Source organism: Glycine soja, chromosome 8, assembly GCF_004193775.1.
Source record: "Glycine soja cultivar W05 chromosome 8, ASM419377v2, whole genome shotgun sequence".
NCBI lineage: Eukaryota > Viridiplantae > Streptophyta > Magnoliopsida > Fabales > Fabaceae > Glycine > Glycine soja.
Genome location: NC_041009.1, coordinates 21,105,313 through 21,112,352, shown reverse-complemented (window position 1 = coordinate 21,112,352; position 7,040 = coordinate 21,105,313).

The following is a 7,040-nucleotide window of genomic DNA, read 5'->3' as shown; positions in this document are numbered from 1 at the left end:
CAGCACCTTGAACTTGAGAGGGGTGATGATATTGGGTATTGGGAACAACTCTTCTAGGTTAGCAAAGGAATAATCTTCACCTCCTTCAATGGCCCTGAGCCTTTCCTCTAGATGATCCATCTTTCCCATTTCTGCCATAGCATGAGGATTTTTACTTATCGTGGAATGCAAGAGGTGTAGTTGTGGGTGATACTGAGGGCCCTCCAAAGGGTTTTGTAGGGGTATACCACCAACTGCTTGCCCTTCAGTGGCATATCCGAGCCAAGGCTCGAAGTCGGCTAGATTGTGATGGGGAATTTCATGTGTCTCCCCCACGGTTTTAAGAGACATGTGCATGATCAGTTTGGGGTTGCTGGCTCTCAATGGGTATAGGAGTGGAGTTATTGACATTCTTATTGGGAGTGTACGCCACATTGGGTGGCGTATAGTTGAGAGGCAAGCCATATGGCGGGAAGGCGTGCTCGTTTTGAATTTGCACATCATGGGGGCCGCCCATACTTCCCAAATCTTTGCCTACCATATCTGAGGTTGGATGATTCATTGATGCCGGATGGGGACGTCGGGTTCACCTTAGCAACAACGCTGGTAGCGGCAATTGCAACCGCATTGGCTTCCATTATCTTCTTCACGCTCATCATGGCCTCCATCATTGTGGCCATTTTCTCTTTAATGGCCTCCATGTCGGCCTTCATCTTCTCTTGTATCTCCTCTACTTCACCCACTACTCTAGCTCTAGCACAAGTTCGGTGAAGGCATCATAAAGCATGTTTTTTTTCTTTTTTATAACAATGATTAAGTTCTTCTTTTTTTTTTCAAGGAAAGAATGCAATGAGCAATGCAACCAATGAACAACATGGATGTATGCGAATGATGCACAGTTGAAGTATTGCGAATTTGTACACTGGATATGGGGTTGAATCAATTTAGATTTTCAACATGGTCCATGACATCTTCGTCAAGGTGAAACTGGAAGTAACAGGGACATCCGCAGCCCTAAATGTGTTTGGCAGTAGACGAAGCAGCGATGTAACACGATCTTTTGCCCCAATTTTTTTTCAAGATGGGTACTTCCATACTTCAACTTGACTCGATGAACCTTTTCGTAAAAGCACGAGCTTGGTTCAACCCCATAACCCAGAGAATGGCAATTTTGATTGCTAATACTTCAACAACATTTCATAGGGATGAAAGACTCGAGAATACGCATGCTATGCATGGAAAATGTAATTATGAGATTGAGATGCCCGAAGAGATATCCTTTCTTAATTAACCACGCATTAGGTACCATGCTCAATCATTTTGTTTTGTTGTTTATGTTTTTTTTTTTAATTTTAGAAATGGGTTTATGATCCCAACATCGTTGGCTCATGGTACCTAACACATGCAACTAAGAATGCATCATGAATTTTCATGCTTCCCTTTTTTTTGTTTTTGTTTTGTAGAGGAAAATACAAGGATCATGTATGAGCAAACATGCAGAACAAAAAGTATGTTGAACGCATATGCATCATGATGCAATGACTCATGCAAAATGGGAATGTGATAACGGACAAATGCAGGAACGATATGTTCATTATGATGCTGAAGAGATGTTTATGCGGTGCATGATATGAATGCATTTACGGACACGAGAGCCCGGAAAATTATCTCTCCTTATTGCGCATTTGGGGGGTGCAGTGCCCCTTGTGTGCAGTTAAGAAGACGATATGGATCTTCCGGCTTCCCATGACAAAAGACGAGACCCACATACAACGCATGTGTGACGGTATGATGCAGATGCGCATGCATGAAACGGAAAGAAAACAACACAAAGGGGTAATTCACACATATGAGACTGCAGAGATCCAACTTTAATGCTACGTTTTGGGCATGATGGCGCCTCAACGTAGTATTAAAAAGGTTACGTATTACTCTAAAGAAACCAAACATCACTAGCAAAACTATATAAACTAGTGCTATTTACCAAAAAATGCATGAGAACGAATGGCACGGAGCGTGTTTGCTCTTTGCCCCTATTCGGGAACCTATAGGACAATATCTAGGGGTCTCTAATAACTACTCCCCAACAATTCATAACTCACACGGCTATTTTCTAGAGGTATCATCACTCATGATAATAATATTGTGGCGGTATGGAATACCAGCGACAACACATTATAAAGAGAGAAAGCTCTAGACGAGGTTTCACTATTATCAAGCAAGTCGGAGACCTAGCATGATGATAGATTCACCTCCACTCCTTAAATTCCCATGAACCCGGGTATAGGGCCCCTTTTTTACTCAAACCCGTGGGTGCTTAGAATGCAGTGTAAAGAATGAAAAATAGACAACAGTTATTTACATTTTACACAGTTCAACAAAATGCACACACAAAGTTTCACAATTCCACAATTCTTTAAAATAGGCCTAACTCTCAAAAAAGTCCCCAGTGGAGTCGCCAACTGTCGCAACGTGCCCTTCGCGGGCGAGCGAGGGCGAGGCTCACGGGTGCGCTTTCCAAAGGAGGAAAGATGCGCGGAGTCGCCACCAACGTTTATTTGTGGGAAACGTCGGGAAAACCGAAGGAAACCGGTCAAAATGAAAATTCTAAGTTCGGGAGTTGTATTTACGTTTGAGGAAGGTATTAGCACCTCTCACGTTTGTCTCAAAGGACAACAGCCTATTTTTTAGAATTGTGGAAATTGTATTACCTTAACTTTTATTTCTTTTTATTTTTTGAGGTTGACAAAAGCGGGGCTTTTGCTCCTACGTACCCTCCTTTGGAGAGGAAATCAGACCTACGTAGTTCTTTCTTATGCGTGAATCAAGTGATTCTTTTTACTTGAAAGGTAATCATTTTAAGGCGTTGGACCTTAAAAATGATCCATTTTTACTTGGTAAGAAAATGAAATGATAAACTTTCAAAACCCTATTTTTGTGGACGAGCTTGACTAGGCGAATTGATTTTAGCCTTAGCTTCTCTTTAGTTATTAGTCAATTCAATTAAGAATGAGAATTCCCAAAGAGAAAACGTCCGATTGATTTTTCGCTTTACTTTACTAAAAGGTATTTTTTTATTATTATATTATTATTTTACCTCTTTTTTGATTTCCAACGTGGTTACGGCATGACCGAACGGTCGAAATTCATCTTAACCGAAATTAACGAATGATACAATTCAAACGATCGGTGGAAATTTATTTTATTTTTAGATTAAGCGAGAAATGACTTAAGCACGTCAAAAGGGGGTATAAAAAGCAAATGAAAAAGAGAATAAAAATACATGAAACAAAATGTGGACCACCACGGGTACATAGAATGAATTGAAAAGCTCGGTTTGAGGTACTTACCCGTTGAAGACTGAAGAAAACGAAGAACGAACGATGAATCTTGAAGAACGGTCGAGAATCTTCGCGTAATTACTCACGGAAATGTTACGGAAACGTTACGGAAGCGTCTCGGCTTGGATTTTCTTCAGGGAAATAATTTTCCTCAGCAATTTCGAGAGAGAGAAGTGCCAAGAAGGCTGAACCCTTTCTTCTTCACTCCTCCCCCTATTTATAGCAAAATAGGGGAGGAGCTTGCCACCCAGCTCGCCCAGGAGAGCAAGGTTGCTTTCTCCAGAAGCAACAACCTTCTGGAGGAAGGATCTGAAGGCCCAAGTGAGCCAGATTTCTATTCGTACCACCCTTTTTACTAAATGCACCCCCCTTCTATTTTTTTGGTAATTCTTTTTCCGTAACGTTACGAAACTTTTACGAATTTCATAACGATACTTATTTTCCTTCCGCAAGGTTACGAATCCTTACGGATTATGTATTTACTCTTTTTTAGCTTTCGAAGAAGTTACGGAAACTCACGAATTGCGCAAAAACACTTCTTTTCGATTTCCGCCACATTACGAAATTTCACAGATCGCGCAAGCCTGCTTCCTTTTGATTTCTAACACGTCTCGGGACTTCATTTATTGTGCAACAAAGGACGCCAAGTATCTCAAAGAGGCTAACCAAAGGTTGCATGTCATCAAGTAATAATCCCCGGACGAAATTAGGGTATGACAGAAACCATTGTGGTAGAAGGCAATTGCAGTGCAGTGATCCAATAGCTACCACCCAAGTTCAAAAATCCGGGAAGCGTGATCATCCCATACTCTATTGGGAATGCATTTGTAGGGAAAGCTCTTATTGACTTAGGGGCAAGCATCAATTTGATGCCCCTTTCCATATGCCCAAGAATCGGGAACCAGAAGATTGACCCTACGAGGATGACACTCCAGCTGGCAAACCGCTCCATCACAAGACCGTACAGGGTGGTTGAAGATGTCTTGGTCAAAGTCCACCACTTCACTTTTCTGGTGGACTTTGTGATCATGGAAATTGAAGAAGATGAGGAGATTCCCTTAATCTTGGGGCAACCATTCATGCTAACTGCAAAATGTATGGTGGACATGAGGAATAAAAATTTAGAGTTGTGCATAGATGATCCAGAAGGTAACCTTCAACCTGTTTGAGGCAATTAAGCATCCTAGTAATAATAAACCATGCTTCAAGGTGGAGGTAATTGAGCAAGAGGCAAACCACAATATGCAACACCTGGCGACTTACTCACCATTGGAAAAGTCTTTGAAAAATGCAGTTGATTGCCTAACCAATGAGAATGAGAAGGATCTGGTAGCCTGTCTAGAGGACTTGGAGTAATTGAATGAGATTTATATAGGGGAAGATGCTGTTGAAGATCTAAAGAAAGACAACCCTATAGAAAAGCCAAAGGTGGAGTTAAAGACCCTACCCATGCACCTGAAGAATGCCTTTCTAGAGGAGAAAAAAATCAAGCTGGTTGTGATAAACAGTGACGTATCATTAGAAGAGGAAGCACGATTGATGGAAGTTCTAAAAAAACACAAGGAAACTATTGGGTGGCACATCTCATATCTCAAGGGAATCAGCCCCGCCTATTGCATGCACAAGATCAAGATGGAGGAGGAGTACAGACCAGTGAGACAACCATAGAGGAGGCTCAATCTAGCCATGAAAGAAGAAGTGAGGAAGGAAGTCCTCAAGTTACTTGAGGCTGCACTCATCTACCCTATTCTGATAGTGCTTGGGTAAGTCTAGTCCAAGTGGTGCCCAAGAAATGAGGTATGATTCGAAATGAAAAGAATGATCTTATTCCTACTCGGACTGTCACGGGATGGAGGATGTGCATCGACTACCAAAAGCTCAATGAGGCCATAAGGAAAGACCATTTTCCTTTGTCATTCATAGATCAGATGTTGGGGCGGCTAGCAAGACAATCTTTCTACTACTTCTTGGATGGGTACTCAAGGTATAATCAGATCGTAGTGGATCCCAAGGACCAAGAGAAGATGACGTTCATATGCCTTTTTGGCGTCTTTGCCTACAGAAGGGTGCCATTTGGGTTATGTAATGCACCAACCACTTTCCAGAGAGGCATGCTGACCATCTTTGCTAACATGGTAAAGAAGTACATAGAGGCCTTCATAGACGATTTCTCAGTTTTTGGACCCTCCTTTGACTGTTGCTTGACTAATTTAGAGCTTGTGCTGCAAAGATGTGTTGAAGCAAATCTAGTACTAAATTTAGAGAAGTGTCACTTCATGGTTCAAGAAGGGATAGTACAACCCGAGGCATTGAGGTGGACAAAGCAAAAATAAATGTCATCAAGAAGTTACCACCACCAGTAAATGATAAGGGTATCAAGAGTTTTCTTGGACATGTAGGCTTCTATCGGAGGTTCATTAAGGGCTTGTCTAAAATAGCCAAACCATTGAGCAACTTGTTTAACAAAGATGCAATCTTCAAGCTTGATGAAGAATGCTTGGAAGTTTTTTAGACTTTGAAAGAAAACCTTGTATCTGCCGCAATAATGGTTGTATCTGACTAGAGTAAGGAGTTTGAGTTGATGTGTGATGCCAACGACTATGCTGTGGGTGCAAATCTAGGACATCGACGAGACAAGATATTCCATGCCATATACTATGTCAACAAGGTCCTGAATAACGCACAATTGAATTATGCGACTACTGAAAAGGAAATATTGGTCAACGTCTATGCCTTAGAGAAGTTTCAATGCTATCTGGTGGGCTCCAAGGTCGTCATCTTCACAGATCATGCAACAATCAAATATCTTCTCACCAAGGCAGATTCAAAGCCAAGGTTGATAAGATGGGTCTTGTTGATTCAAGAGTTTGACATCGTCATCAAAGACAAGAAATGATCTGAGAATGTAATAGCTGACCATTGTAGATGCAATTGGCTTTGATGTTTTGATGATGATCATGATGAAGTGTTGCAATTGATGCAAATGGGCTTTTCAAGATTAAAATTCAAGACAATACTTCAAGATTACAAGGCACAACATCAAGATGATCACTAGAATATTAGGAAGGGAATTCCTAATTGAATTAGCAAAGGTTTGGCCAAGTAATTTAAAATAAAAAGTGTTTTTCAAAGGTTTTACTCTCTGGTAATCGATTACCAGAGGATGTAATCGATTACCAGTGGCCAAATACGTTTTATAACAGCTATAAAAATTTGAATTCGAAATTTTAGACTGTGTAATCGATTACACAATTTTGGTAATCGATTACCAGCAGTTAGTAAACGTTTTAATTCAAATTTTAAAAGCTGTAATCGATTACACAATTACTGTAATCGATTACCAGACAGGAATTTCAGAAAAATAATTTCAAGAGTCACAACTTTTCAAAGGCTTTACTCATGACCACCAATGGTCTATATATATGTGACTTAAACACGAAATTGCTCAGAGATTTTCAGAACAACAAAGTGTTTATCCTCTCAAAAAGCAATTTCATTTTATCCTCTTAAGAATTCCTTGGCCAACTTGATTGCAATTCTTTAAGGAATTATTTGAGTGCTCAATCTGTAAAATCCATCTCTTTCAAGAGAGATTTGTTCCTCTTCTACTTCTCATTCTCTAAGGGATTAAGAGACTGTGAGTCTCTTGTTGTAAAGAATCTCTAAACACAAAGGAAGGGTTGTCCTTGTGTGTTTAGAACTTGTAAAAGGAATTTACAA